General features: G+C 44.3%; 1 protein-coding gene and 1 pseudogene across 2 annotated transcripts in view; both read left to right on the plus strand.

The window, feature by feature from the left end:
* The first annotated feature begins 213 nt into the window (after positions 1–213).
* LOC310689326 (vomeronasal type-2 receptor 26-like) overlaps positions 214–14803 on the plus strand; it is a 33157-nt gene continuing 18567 nt past the window's right edge. Inside the window, exon 1 of the mRNA XM_083466892.1 lies at positions 214–338. The gene's annotated coding sequence lies outside the window, so the exon portion shown is untranslated. The remainder of the gene's footprint in view (positions 339–14803) is intronic.
* LOC310689327 (vomeronasal type-2 receptor 26-like) lies at positions 329–4346 on the plus strand (annotated as a pseudogene). The gene is made up of 4 exons (XR_014530116.1): positions 329–1233; positions 1329–1556; positions 2379–2505; positions 3371–4346. The product of XR_014530116.1 is annotated as a vomeronasal type-2 receptor 26-like (transcript).

The following is a 14803-nucleotide window of genomic DNA, read 5'->3' on the forward strand; positions in this document are numbered from 1 at the left end:
CCCCGCTCCGGAGCCTTTTAAAAGGCTCCTTCGCGGGTCGGGGGCGCAAATGGTGCCCGCCGAGTCACCAAGTCCACAGGCTTCAGCGCCTGCGGTTTCTAAGGGTCCCCGCGTCGCCGCCGCGGCAGAACCCATCTTCCACAGAGCCGATTCCCTCCGGAGCTTGGAGGGAATCCGCCATTAGCCGATCACGCTAACCCGGAAGTGATGCTGTCTTCCTCTGCCCCCTCCCTGGATGACTCTTGAGGGTCTCCACCTCTTCTTCTCATCTGAACAGTTCCTGACATCACCAGCTGTTTCAGAATAAAAAGTCCATTGATCCCAGCAGCACAACTGTGGTTAGATATTAATCATTTCAGATTACTAAATATCTACTCCATTCCTGAAAGCAAAACAATTACTCTTTCCTTTCCTCACCAGCTTAATTATGGCTTCACAGCCCAGGTTCTTGAAGATAAAACACAGTTCCCTTTCCTCTACCAGATGCTCCCCAAAGACGAAAGTCAGTACCAGGGGATCGTGGAGTTGCTCCTCCATTTCGGATGGACGTGGGTTGGCCTCTTGGCTGCAGACAATGACAGTGGAGAAAGGTTTGTGAGCATTATGACACCTCTGATGACCAGAAGAGGGATCTGCGTTGCCTTGTCAAAAATATTGGCAGAAGAGGATTTAATTCCACTGATGAACCCAAGTGAAGCTTATTTAAGATGGAGACAAGTTGGAGTATTTGTTTGCTATGTAACTGATACAGTGGAAATATTATTAATAATAGAAATATGTACGGATTATGAGAAAGAAATAGGGGGGAAAGTCTGGATCACAACAGCTTTTCTGGGCATCAGCACTGGCTTGACTTTCCCTCCTACACTCTTCCAGCACATTCATGGCTCTCTCTCTTTTGCAATTAAGACCAGAATAAGGAGCACCAAACGTGGTTACGATGAATCCCTGTCCAGTCTTCTTATCCATTTTTTGGATGAAGCATTTAACTGTTCATATGCAAAGCATGTTTTATCCCCGAAAGGCTGGATAAGATGCAGAGAGAAGGAGGAACGGGAGTCTTTGCCCCAAGGGGAGATTGAGAGAGTCCTGTCTGCAGACAGCTATGGCACTTACATCAATGTTCAAGCGGCAGCCCAGGCCTTAAATGCTGTGTTTTCATCTAGACCACGGCGGATGATGGTGGTGGGAGAAGGAGCCAAATGGGAACAGGGAAGGCTTCAGCCATGGCAGGTGATTTTATTATCTTTTGCATTAATCTTATTTTGGAGATCCACTTGCTTCAACTGAGGAACAATGAAATGCTGCTGTTTTCCCTGTCATTCCAGCTCCACCTTTTCTTAAAAGAAATCCAGTGTTTGAATACCTCCAGGGGCACAATATGTCTGGATGAGAATTGGGAGCTGCCTCCTGACTTTGATATTCTGAATTGGGTGATGTTTCCCAATCAGTCTCGTGCTCTAGTGAAGATTGGCAGTATAAGGAGAGAGGCATCTACTGGCATCAAGTTCACCATCAACCCAGAAGCCATTGAGTGGCCTGAGAAGTTTCACAAGGTAGGGGATGTTACCCAGGAAGAAGGCAAGGAGATCCTGCTCATGCTCTTCCTGGAGCCTCTTTTGCCAAATGACCTTTAAGGGGGGCCAATGGTGTCCTTTCCACCCAGTTTCAGCTGCCAGCGCTGAATCTTGGAGGCTCAAGAATGCGTTAGCACCCAGGCATCCTGAGAAAAGGTAGACTATGTTTCCCAGCCAGGTCCCTCTCAGTCCACCTGGGGAGGAAAGAAAGCAGCACCCAGCTCTCTTTCCTTCTCTTCTCTTTTCTCTTCTCCCTTCCTCTCTCTCTCTCTCTCTCCTTCCCACACCTTCCACACACCCCAGCATCAAAGGTGGCTGATTTTTTGTAACCCCCCAAGTCTTACACCCTGGCGTGTGCACCCTGTGGTTTGACATGTGGGAGAATCCTAAGTTTGGCAAAACCAATTGGTACAATAAAACCTCAGATATTTAATACTTCTCTGTGCCAGGCTGCCTTCTAAATGTCAGCTAGTTATTTATTTCCCTGACATCTTATGGGAGGTTGTTCCACATGGAAGTCGCCACCAATGAGAAGGCCCTCTGCCTGGTTCCTTGTAACCTCACTTCTGCCAGGGAGGGAACCATCAGCAGACCCTAGGAACTGGAACTCAGGGTCAGGGCTGGAGAATGGTGCTTCTATGCAGAAAGTGGATGAGGTCAGGGGGACAAGAGATCCTATTGGGTGATTACCAAACTATGTGGGTGAAATCCAGACACACAAATACCCCTATTGCACCTACTTTCCCTCTCCCTGTATCATTTTTATTGATTCTCCATGCACCTTCTTATCTTCATGGTTAGGCCGTGCCTCGTTCCAGGTGTAGCAAAATATGTCAACCTGGATTTGCAAAGGTGGTTCCAGAAGGAAAGCCTGTTTGCTGCTATGCTTGTGATCCTTGTGCAGAAGGAACCATGTCCAACCAAGAAGGTGGGTGAGAAGGATTACAAGAGAGGAAGCATTCTGACCTCACTACCGGAAGCATTGCATGGAAGCAACAGAAAAGTATTTGCCTTAACAAGGTCAAGGTGAAGTGACGTGTCTTCAGGATTATGCAGAAAACATAGAATGCAGTTGATGTGGAGAAGTCTTTGCCTCTCAGTAGATCCTAGATCACCATTTGTCAGGGCCTGGGCAGAGAAGGAATGGTGGAGACTGCCTCCCCCTTCTGACCAGAGAAGATGAAGACAGTTCAGAATTACAACAGGGGTTTGAGGGAGCTCAGAGGCAGATGAGGGGGAAAGCTGGGGAATAAGGGGAGAGGTGGAGGAAGGGGAAGCACCAGGAGGGTGACGGCTGAAGGACACAATGTTTTTAGAAAGCCTTCCTGAACCCAGCAAGCCTTGAAAGCCGGAGAGCAAAGAGCTCAAAGGCAGAGGGCAAACATCAGCACCTGTAGAGGTGCTGAGGATGAGGAATGACAAAGTGGGAGAGATGGGGGGGGGAGATTCACTTGGGATGACGCCATTATCCAAGAGGCTGGGTTCTATAGCCTCTCTCTGTATATGCTGAATAAAAAATGGGTGGTACGAACATCCCTTGTCTTTGTACATTTCTGAGCAGAAGGAGTTGCTGGCGGCCGCCTGACACAATGTTGCTGTGGTGATCATAATGAGAAAAGCCTTGTGCACCACCTCTGCCTCCTTCGAGGAAATGTAAGATATAAGGGTGCCCTTTGCAAAAAAGGAACAAAGAATTACTTGCCACTCTTTACCTCTTTACACATTCTTATTTCTGGAGGGCAGGTGGTCATGGATGTAAGGGATGCTGAAGCCACTCTTTTCCTCTTCCTCAGATGCAGAACGTTGCACCAAATGCCCAGAAGATCAGCATCCAAACAAGGTCAGAGATCAATGTCTCTCCAAGATTATCACCTTTCTGGCTTATGAAGACCATCTGGGGATCACCTTAGCTTCAATTGTCCTCTTCTTATCTTCTACAGCAGGAGTTGTGTTAGGAATCTTCATTAAATACAAAGAAACCCCAATAGTCAAAGCCAACAACCGGGACCTCTCCTACATCCTGCTCGCCTCCCTTCTGCTTTCCTGTTTGTCCTCCTTCCTCTTCATTGGGCAACCAAGAATAGCGACCTGCCTTCTCTGACAAACGGCCTTCAGCATCATCTTCTCCGTTGCTGTTTCTTCTGTCTTGGCCAAGACCATCACGGTGGTGCTGGCCTTCCTGGCCACAAGGCCAGGGAACAGGGTGAGGAGATGGCTAGGGAAGAGTCTGGCCACCTCCATTGTCATCTCCTGTTCTGCTGTGCAAGTTCTCATCTGCACCATCTGGCTGGGCTCTTCTCCCCCATTCCCAGAGCCCGACATGCACTCCCAGGTGGAAGAGATCATCTTGCAATGCAACGAAGGCTCTGTGGCCATGTTTTATGTTGCCCTTGGCTACCTGGGCTTCTTGGCTGCCACCTGCTTCACGGTGGCTTTCCTAGCCAGGAAGCTGCCTGGGTCCTTCAACGAAGCCAAGCTGATCACCTTCAGCATGCTGGTCTTCTGCAGTGTTTGGGTGTCTTTTGTGCCCACCTACCTGAGCACCAAGGGGAAGTACATGGTGGCCGTGCAGATCTTCTCTATGTTGGCCTCCAGTGCTGGGCTCCTGGGCTGCATCTTCCTGCCCAAGTGCTACGTTATTGTGCTGAGGCCTGATCTGAATACAAAGGAGCACCTGGGAACAAGGACTTAAGATGTCATCGGATTTGTATAGTATTCCATGTTGATTCTACCCAACACTGCAGAAAGGAAACACACACAGTTGTTTTTGGATTAAAGTTTATGTTTAGAACGGATTATGGTTAGAACGACAGAAAAACAAGGCAGCTTGCAACTTATCTGTATGCATCAGCAGATGTAGATGTAAAATGGCTGGGGGCCGGTAAAAATAAATTATTATTATTATTATTATTATTATTATTATTATTATTATTATTATTGCTATTATTATTGAACTCAGCTACACCCACTAGTGCTCAGGATGTGGCTTTATAGTTTGAGGTAATGTGTAAAAGGCTGAAAGCATAGACCATATAAGGGGAAAGACAAATATGAGAAGTCGTCAGAATTAAGGGTAATGGGCAATGTTAACAAAGGCGGGCGTCTTAGTATTTTAAACAGGCAGCCGTGATAGGCTGTAAACCCTCTGCGTCCCCAGCCAATGGGGAAAGAAGGGAGGGACCCTGAGCTTGGGAAAAGGGGGTATAAGCTTGTGTTTTGCTAATTTCGGGTGTGCCTGCTTTTGGACACCCACTTCTTGCAAGAACGTATGCAGTCAATAAACTCTTTGCTGCTTCACCAATTTGCTTAACATTTATTTTGAGGGCCTCAAGACCTAGGTACCCTTTGTATCACTCCCAACTGACTGGTTTCTCCAGCCACCCTGCGTGGCTTCCAGCATATATAAAAACCAGGCATCCTATTGGGAAGACCCAGTTCTCTGAGTGCATGTTCTGGAAGTTGGGCAATAGGGGCAGTACAGGATTCCTTTTGGTGTACCAACCTCCCTGCTGCACCAAGGATTCCCTGCCCGAGCTGCTTCAGGTCGTGGCGGATGTTCTCCTGGAGACACCTAGCTTGGTTGTCCTGGGGGATTTTAACATCCATGCCAACATGACCTTACAAGGGGCTGCTCGGGGAAGTACATGGTGGCCGTGCAGATCTTCTCTATGTTGGCCTCCAGTGCTGGGCTCCTGGGCTGCATCTTCCTCCCCAAGTGCTACGTTATTCTGCTGAGGCCTGATCTGAATACAAAGGAGCACCTGACAACAAGGACTTAAGATGGCATTGGATTCTTACAGTATTCCATGTTGCTTCTACCCAGCACTGCAGAAAGGAAACACACATATTAGTTTTTGGATTAATGCTCCATCGATATAAATCTCTCTTTATTTTGCATAAATCATGAATGATGAAAATGAACCTATAATAACTGCCACGACTACAAGCTCTTGGACTGAAAATCTTTTTCACAGGCTGATTCCAACAAGATACCTTAAACGTCATGTTGTTGTTTCTGCACCTGATCCTCATCTGGGTCATCCTGGCTGGTTCTGGAGGACAGTATGGATTTGGATCTGTTGTATGCAGAAGATCTGGCAAGGTTAGACACCAACAGACCAGTGCAATAACGCAGCAACGTAGAGCATCTGCATCTAGCCCTCCTGCACCACAAGGGGAAGGGATGATATCAGAAGAGGGATTCACTTCAGTTCTAAGTAAGATTTATGAAACTCTGGATAAATTAAGTAAACAAGTTACAGAAGCAACAAATAAAATTGACCAAAACACTACAAGTATTAACAATTTGAGCCAGAAGGTGAATTCGAATACAGAATCAATTGAAAAGCTGTTGCAAGAATCAGCATCAAATCAAAAGACAGCCCAGGAAGCAAAAGAAAAAGCAGTGGCAGTAGAAGAAAAGATAATTCCGATAAGTAAACAGCTTGGGGCCCACCAGTCGCAGCTTGGGGCCCACCAGGCGCTTTTGTCTATGGTTGAATTGAAGGAGAAGCAGAACAACTTAAGGGTCAGGGCGGTACCTGAACTCGAGAAAGATAATCTAAGTGACTTTTTGACACAGGAATTTGCAGGATTTTGGAAACTGGGTGATAAGCAAGACTTTAAGATACTAAAGGCCTTCAGACTTGGAAGAGGAGGGAGAAAGAACAGGGTGAGAGACTGTTTGATCACCCTTCGATCAAAAGAGGAGAGAGACAAAATATTGAACCTGCATTACCAGAATACCTTGATAATTCAGGACTCAAGAGTGGAGATATTTAAGGACATCCCGAAACAACTTCTGGATCTCAGGTCTAACTATACAGACCTGGTGACCTTGCAGAAAGGAAATAGAACCATATTTAGGTGGGAATTCCCTCAAGGCCTATCTTTTACCTTTAAAGGTAAAAAGTTCAAAATAAGATCAATGGAGGAGAAAGAAAAATTTCTGAGAGACCACAAAGAAGACCTGCAAAAAGGAGTGGAAGGAGAACCAGGAGCCTTACGGCCAGGAATATCAGGCAAAGCATTACCACCTTTGGGATTGCACAAACTACAGAAAGTGATACCACCGTTAGAACAAGAGGAGCTACTGGGAGCAGTTGGAGGGAAATAATTTAAATACATCATGTCTCTGCAACTATTAAGTTGGAATATTAATGGACTTAATTCCCCAGAGAAAAGGAAGAAAGTTTTTCATTTATTGAAAAAGGAGCAATTGGACCTGATTAGCCTGCAGGAAACACATGTGATAAGGCTACATAGGAAAATATTGATTAATAAGAGACTGGGTCAAAAATTTATTTTATCAGACAAGGTTAAAAAGCGAGGAGTAGTTATTTATGCAAAAGAGTGCCTATCACTGAAATTTATTTTCAAAGATGACCAAGGAAGATTTATTGCAATTGAAATTCAAACACAAGGAGAAAATTTTTTGATAATTGGAGTTTATGCACCAAATGAGGGGAAATCTGAATTTTATAAAAAGCTGCATGAGACTTTGTTGGACTATATGGACTATAACATTATTTTGATGGGAGATATGAATGGAGTGGTATCCACAAACATGGACAAGTCGCAGAGACAGGTAGTTACTAAAAATGGTAGACTACCAAAAACCTTTTTTGAATTGACTGACAATATGGATTTGACTGACATTTGGAGAATTAGGAATCCCTTAGCAAGAGAGGGAACCTTCTTTTCTGAAGCCCAAAAGACATGGACAAGAATTGACCAAATCTGGATTACTAGAGGACTGGCACCGAAGATTAGGAAAGTTGAGATCTGCCCTAAAACGTGCTCCGACCATAATACCGTGAAAATGGAGATGAAACTAACACCAACTGGTTCCTTCAGATGGAGGATGAATGACACCTTGTTTAGAGATCAAGAGGTGATTAAGAAGGCCCAAAAAACTCTGAGAGACTATTTTGAGATAAATTTAAAAACTAATGTGGAAAAAAGAGTAGTCTGGGACGCAAGTAAAGCAGTTATGAGGGGGTTTCTGATCCAACAGAATTCATTAAAGAAGAGAGCCCAAAATGAGAAAAAAGAAAAAAAATTGGAAAAAATAAAAGAGGGCAAGAAGAAACTGAGAGTGAAACCCAATTCACAAGAGATTCTGAGAGAAATAAAGTTACATCAAGTGCACTATATGAAGATGATAAATCAGGAAATCGAATGGAAAATTAAACAAATGAAACAAAGGACTTTTGAATCAGCAAATAAATGTGGGAAATTGTTAGCTTGGCAGATGAAGAAAAGAGAAAAACTCAACACTATTACCAACTTGGAAGTGGAAGGGAAAAACATTCAGAATCCAGCGGAAATTAGAAAATGCTTCCAGAGGTATTTTAAACAATTATATACACAAGGACCCCAGAAAGAGTTTGATATAGACCAGTTTTTGAAAACAAATGGATTGCAAGAAATCTCTCAAGAAAATAAGATAATGTTGAATCACAAAATTACGGAACAGGACGTAGAAGGTGCCATTCAGAATATGCAGTTGGGAAAATCTCCAGGGCCGGATGGTTTAACCTCAAAATACTATAGAACTTTGAAAGACTGGATAATTCAACCACTAAAGGAGGTCTGCAATGAAATTTTGGAGGGGAAAAAGCACCAGAGTCGTGGAAAGAAGCATTTATTACACTTATACCGAAAACTGAGTCTGAAAAGACAGAACTTAAGAACTACAGACCCATATCCCTGCTAAATGTGGATTACAAAATATTTGCTGATATTTTGGCTAAAAGGCTAAAAAAAGTATTAGGGGAAGAGATACACAAGGACCAAGCTGGCTTTCTCCCAGGTAGACACTTGTCTGACAATACGAGGAATATAATCAACATTTTGGAGAAGTTGCAAGAAGACATTAATACTAAAGCAGTTTTAATCTTTGTGGACGCCGAGAAAGCCTTTGACAATATTTCTTGGAGTTTTATGAAGAAAAATCTTCAGGGGATGGGGGTTGCTCAAGAGTTTGAAAATGGTATAAGTGCAATATATTCAGAACAAAAAGCTAAATTAATAGTTAATAATGTGGTGACAGAGGAATTTAAGATAGAGAAAGGGACACGACAAGGCTGCCCAATTTCCCCATTAATTTTTATTTCGGTCCTGGAGGTTCTGTTAAATATGATTAGAAGGGACCGTTTGATTAAAGGCATAATGGTCGGAGCTAAACAATACAAACTGAAAGCTTTTGCAGATGACCTAGTATTGACACTACAGGAGCCAGAATCTAGTACTAAAAGAGTATTAGAAGTGATCCATGAATTTGGTCATGTGGCAGGATTTAAGTTGAATAAGTTAAAAACTAAAGTCCTTGAGAAAAATTTAACAATGATTGAGAAAGAGAGGTTTCAGAATGAGACAGGTTTAACAGTGGTTAAGAAGGTTAAATACTTGGGGGTTAATATGACAGCTAAAAATGGGAACTTGTTTAAAGATAATTATGAAAAATGTTGGACGGAGGTTAAAAAGGATTTAGAAATATGGTCAAATCTGAAGCTTTCTTGTTGGGTCGAATTGCTGTTATAAAGATGAATGTATTGCCAAGAATGTTATTTTTGTTCCAATCATTACAAATTTTAGACAAGATGGATTGTTTCAAGAAGTGGCAGAGAGACATCTCTAGATTTGTCTGGCAGGGCAAGAAGCCCAGAATAAAATTTAAAATATTAACTGATGCAAAAGAAAGAGGGGGGTTTGCCCTGCCAGACCTTAAACTCTACTATGAATCAGCAGCTTTCTGCTGGTTGAAAGAATGGTTGCTTCTTGAAAACACTGACATTTTGGATTTAGAAGGTTTTAACAATGTATTTGGATGGCATGCATACTTGTGGTACGGCAAGGTTAAAGCGCATAAAGCATTTAAAAACCATATTGTCAGCAGAGCACTGTTTAATGTTTGGACAAGGTATAAGGAATTACTTGAAAATAAAACCCCAAGGTGGTTGTCACCAATGGAAGCAAAGGCTCAGAAAAGGCCCAATATGAAGGCCAAATGGCCAAAATATTGGGAGATTTTGGAGCAAGAAGGAGACAAATTGAAATTGCAGAGTTTTGAGAAACTAAAAGACAGAGTGCGAGATTGGCTTCATTATTACCAAATAAGAGAGGCATATAATTTGGATTAAAAAAATGGCTTCCAGGTGGAAAAATCAAAGTTGGAAACAGAACTGTTAGAACCCAAAACTAAGATTTTGTCAAAGATGTATAACTTGCTGTTGAAATGGAATACTCAGGATGAAACGGTGAAATCTGCTATGATTAAATGGGCACAGGACGTTGGACATAACATTATGTTTGCTGACTGGGAACAGTTGTGGACCACAGGTATAAAATTTACGGCATGTAATGTCCTAAGAGAGAATATTATGAAAATCATTTATAGGTGGTACATGACCCCAGTCAAGCTTGCAAAAATCTATCATTTGCCCGATAACAAATGTTGGAAATGTAAAGAAACTGAAGGTACATTCTTTCACCTTTGGTGGACGTGCCCAAGGATTAAGGCTTTCTGGGAGATGATCTATAACGAAATGAAAAAGGTATTTAAATATACCTTTCTGAAGAAACCAGAGGCCTTTCTCCTGGGCATAGTTGGCCAATTGGTGTTAAAGAAGGACAGAACTTTCTTTATGTATGCTACAACAGCAGCAAGAATACTTATTGCAAAGTATTGGAAGACACAAGATCTACCCACTCTGGAAGAATGGCAGATGAAGGTGATGGATTATATGGAATTGGCAGAAATGACTGGCAGAATCCGAGATCAGGGAGAAGAGGCAGTGGAAGAAGAATGGAAAAAATTGAAAGACTACTTGCAGAAATACTGTAAAATTAATGAATGTTAAAGGGATGTAGGATGGAAAACAAGCGGTATTGGTAAAAAGATTAATAAGAATATGTAAATATGGATTGATAATGGTGAAAAATATATATTTATAATAGGTTAAGATGCTGAGTAAGGATAAATGATAGTGGGTAAGGACTTGCTGAATTAAATATCTGAACTGGAATGCAAAAAGGGAGGTGTGAGGAGGTCAGGAAACTACTAAATGAAGTATAAGATATGAAAATATTGATTTTTTTTCTTTTTTCTTTTGTTAACTGCTTTCTATTTTGCATTTTTCATGTGTTTTGTTTTTGTATCTTTGTAGCTCTTTTTTCTTCTATTAGGGTTATTCTTTGTTCTGATTTTTTATGTTTAAACTTTGAAACTTTTTATTGTTTGTAAAATTTCAATAAATATTACTTTTTAAAAAAAGATGGCATTGGATTCTTACAGTATTCCATGTTGATTCAACCCAGCACTGCAGAAAGGAAACACACATAGTTGTTTTTGGATTAATGCTCCATCGATATAAATCTCTCTTCATTTTGCATAAATCATGAATGATGAAAATGAACCTATAATAACTGCCACGACTACAAGCTCTTGGACTGAAAATCTTTTTCACAGGCTGATTCCAACAAGATACCTTAAACGTCATGTTGTTGTTTCTGCACCTGATCCTCATCTGGGTCATCCTGGCTGGTTCTGGAGGACAGTATGGATTTGGATCAGTTGTATGCAGAAGGGCATAGTTCGGAGGCTGCAGAGGGTAGAAGCTGGGGAAGATTGGAAGAGGAAGAAGAAGAAGCACCAGGGGAGAGACAGCTGACAGACTCAGTGTCTTTGGAAATAATAATAATAATAATAATTTATTATTTGTACCCCGCCCATCTGGCTGGGTTTCCCCAGCCACTCTGGGCGGCTTCCACAGAAACCAAAAAACACTAAAATATCATATATTAAAAGCTTCCCTGAATAGGGCCGCCTTAAGATGTCTTCTGAATGTCAGGTAGTTGTCCATCACCTTGACATCCGATGGGAGGGCATTCCACAAGGCGGGCGCCACCACCGAAAAGGCCCTCTGCCTGGTTCCCTGTAGCTCCGCTTCTCGCAATGAGGGAACCGCCAGAAGGCCCTCGGCGCTGGACCTCAGTGTCCGGGCAGAACGATGGGGGTGGAGACGCTCCTTCAGGTATACTGGGCCGAAGCCGTTTAGGGCTTTAAAGGTCAACACCAACACTTTGAATTGTGCTCGGAAACGTACTGGGAGCCAATGTAGGTCTTTCAAGAACGGTGTTATGTGGTCTCGGCGGCCACTCCCAGTCACCAGTCTGGCTGCCGCATTGTGGATTAGTTGTAGTTTCCGAGTCACCTTCAAAGGTAGCCCAACGTAGAGCGCATTGCAGTAGTCCAAGCGGGAGATAACTAGAGCATGCACCACTCTGGCCAGACAGTCAGCGGGCAGGTAGGGTCTCATCCTGCGTACCAGGTGGAGTTGGTAGACAGCTGCCCTGGATACAGAATTGACCTGTGCCTCCATGGACAGCTGTGAGTCCAAAATGACTCCCAGGCTACGCACCTGGTCCTTCAGGGGCACAGTTACCCCATTCAGGACCAGGGAGTCCTCCACACCAGCCCGCCCCCTGTCCCCCAAAAACAGTACTTCTGTCTTGTCAGGATTCAACTTCAATCCATTAGCCGCCATCCATCCTCCAACCGCCTCCAGGCACTCACACAGGACCTTCACCGCCTTCACTGGTTCTGATTTGAAAGAAAGCATTCCTGACACACACACCCTTCTCACAAGCATTGAGGATAGTGGAACAGAGAGCTCAGCTGCAGACGGCCCGCCCTCCTCTGCTTTCTTCCCCCTCAAGAGAGTTCAATCCAAACTTCTTAGAGCCCTTCTACCAGTCCCCAGATGTGTTTCAAACGCCTGGGTCAGACTAGAAACGGGGATGATGAGAGTTGAGGTTCATATCAGCCTAACCTCAATATATAAATGGCTGGCACTGAAACTGCTCCCCCTTGGTATAGCTCCACTGATCCTTTGCGACCAGTTCCAGTCAGGCTGGCTGTCCTGAACATTCTTCAGAAACTGGGCTTTGCCCCTCAAGCCCTTTTAAGCCTGGGCTTGCGCCAATCAAAAGCCACGGTCAGGCAAAGAATTATAGACAGTGAGAGACAACAGGACTGCCTAAGGTGCTCCGACTACAAAACTCTAAAAACCGGCAGCATCTCTCTATTTTCTTGTATCCAAAAATGCAAGAAGGGCCTTTACACTTGCCAGAAGCTCAGCTCTGCCCTTCCCGGTCCTGGAAGGGTCCTTCAAAAAAGTCCCATATGCCCAGAGACTTTGTGCCTGCCCATTGGGGGAGATAGGAAGCCCCAAACATCTATTTTTTAGATGTCCTTTCTATAATGAGGCACGTAGAAATACTATGGACCACTTGCTGAAGAGGCTTGCTGACCTCCCGGAAAAACACAAAATTGATCTTCTCCTTTTAGCTAAAGATTATAAGACGACCTGGACGGTTGCCAGATTCTGTCTACAGATCTGTAGGTACAGACCATCCCCCGATACAACTAGTCCGTTAAGAAAATCCCCAGACTCGGATCCACGGGTGATTCTGGGCCAATTTTCTATGCTAGTTTTTCCCAAAGATTTTATGTGTTTACGTGTTTGGCGCATTTTTTAACATGTAAGCCATTGCTGTACATTGTTTTAAATGTCTGCTTTGCTTTTGGGAGTGCAGTCCCCTTATGTGTTTTACAAGCTGGTCATTCCTGACCCCCTTCTTCCAGGACCAGGCGAGCATTGAGAGCAGAAGAGAAAGCTCAGAAGCAGAAGGCTCAGATTAGCCGACACAGGGGTGGCGTAGAAGAGGAGAGATGGGGGGGACGGGGACGACTTGACTCGGAGCAATGCCACTATCTTAGGGAGACTGCATTCTTCCGTGTCTCTCTGTGAACTATGGAATAAATTACTCCTCTTGTTTACCTGCTTCTTGGCTGCCTCTGTGGGAGGGATCGGATTCCCTGACCCCTGACACCACTTGTCACTCCTTCCAGGATGACAAGGAACCATTAATGAGCACTGGACAAGGAGAGACCAACTGCAGAAGTTTATGTGGCAGCCCAAGGAAACACACTGGAAGGCAGATGTCAGGGGCTGGACAGGAAGGCAGTACAGTGGTGCCTCGCAAGACGAAAAGAATCCGTTCTGTGATTCTCTTCGTCTAGTGGTTTTTTCGTCTTGTGAAGCAAGCCCATTGATGGATTAGCGGATTAGCGCTATTAGCGCTATTTAGCGACTTTTAGCGGCTTATCTGCTGATCGGATCAGCTGATAAGTGGCTTAGCGGCTTAGAAAGGGGGGGGGAGGAAAAGAAACCCGCAGGAACTCGCAACACATTGTCGTCTTGCGAAGCAAGCCCATAGGAAATTCGTTTTGCAAAGCACCTCCAAAACGGAAAACTCTTTCGTCTAGCGAGTTTTCCGTCTTGCGAGGCATTCGTCTTGCGGGGCACCACTGTAGTAGTCGGATTCAAATTGGGAGTCTCCCTTGATCGTCTGCGGTGGGAAGTATTTCGGATGTTCGGTGGGTCGTTGTAGGTGGAGCTGGTCCGGTCTGCTGAACTGGTCCGGTCTGTTGGGCTCAATCCGTGCCCCGAACTGGTCCAGTCTGTGAGAGGTCTTCGGAATCGCTGTCGTCCTTGGGTTGTGGTGGGGTGGCGTAGATCGTAGGGATGTCGTCCTGGTCTGTGGCGTCAGTGGGTGGAAGGGCAGCTTTGCAGCGAGTGTGGTGAAGCCAAGCCAACTTTTCCGCTACCTTAAGAGAAGTGGGGGTAGTCTGTAATACCTGATAGGGTCCCTCCCAGGTGGGTTCCAACGGCACCTTGTGGTAGGTCTTTGTCAATACCCAGTCGCCCAGCTGGAAAGAGTGGATCTTCTCGTCCAGGGATATATTTTGACTCCCAGCTGCAAACCTGTGGAGAGTAATCAATTGCTTCTGGAGCTGGATTACATATTGAGTTAGTTCTGATTCTCCCACCTCTAGTTCAGAAGGGGGAAATTGGGTGTGGTACACAGGGGAAGGTCTCCCAAAGAGTAGCTCATATGAAGAAAGGTTCAGGTTTCCCCTGGGGCACCCTCTTATGTTATGTAGTACCAAGGGGAGAGCATTGACGTACTTCAATCCGGCGGTTTCACAAAGTTTCCCTAATTGTGACTTGAGCTGCTGGTTCATTCTTTCAACCTGGCCGGAGGACGGTGGGTGGTACGGGGTATGCACTTTCCATTAAATTCCCAATGCTTTGGCTATTTGTTGGACCACATCCGATGTAAAATGGGATCCTCTGTCGCTCTCTATGTGCCTTGGG

This window comes from Podarcis liolepis, assembly GCF_965112155.1.
Source record: "Podarcis liolepis genome assembly, chromosome: 12".
Lineage (NCBI taxonomy): Eukaryota > Metazoa > Chordata > Lepidosauria > Squamata > Lacertidae > Podarcis > Podarcis liolepis.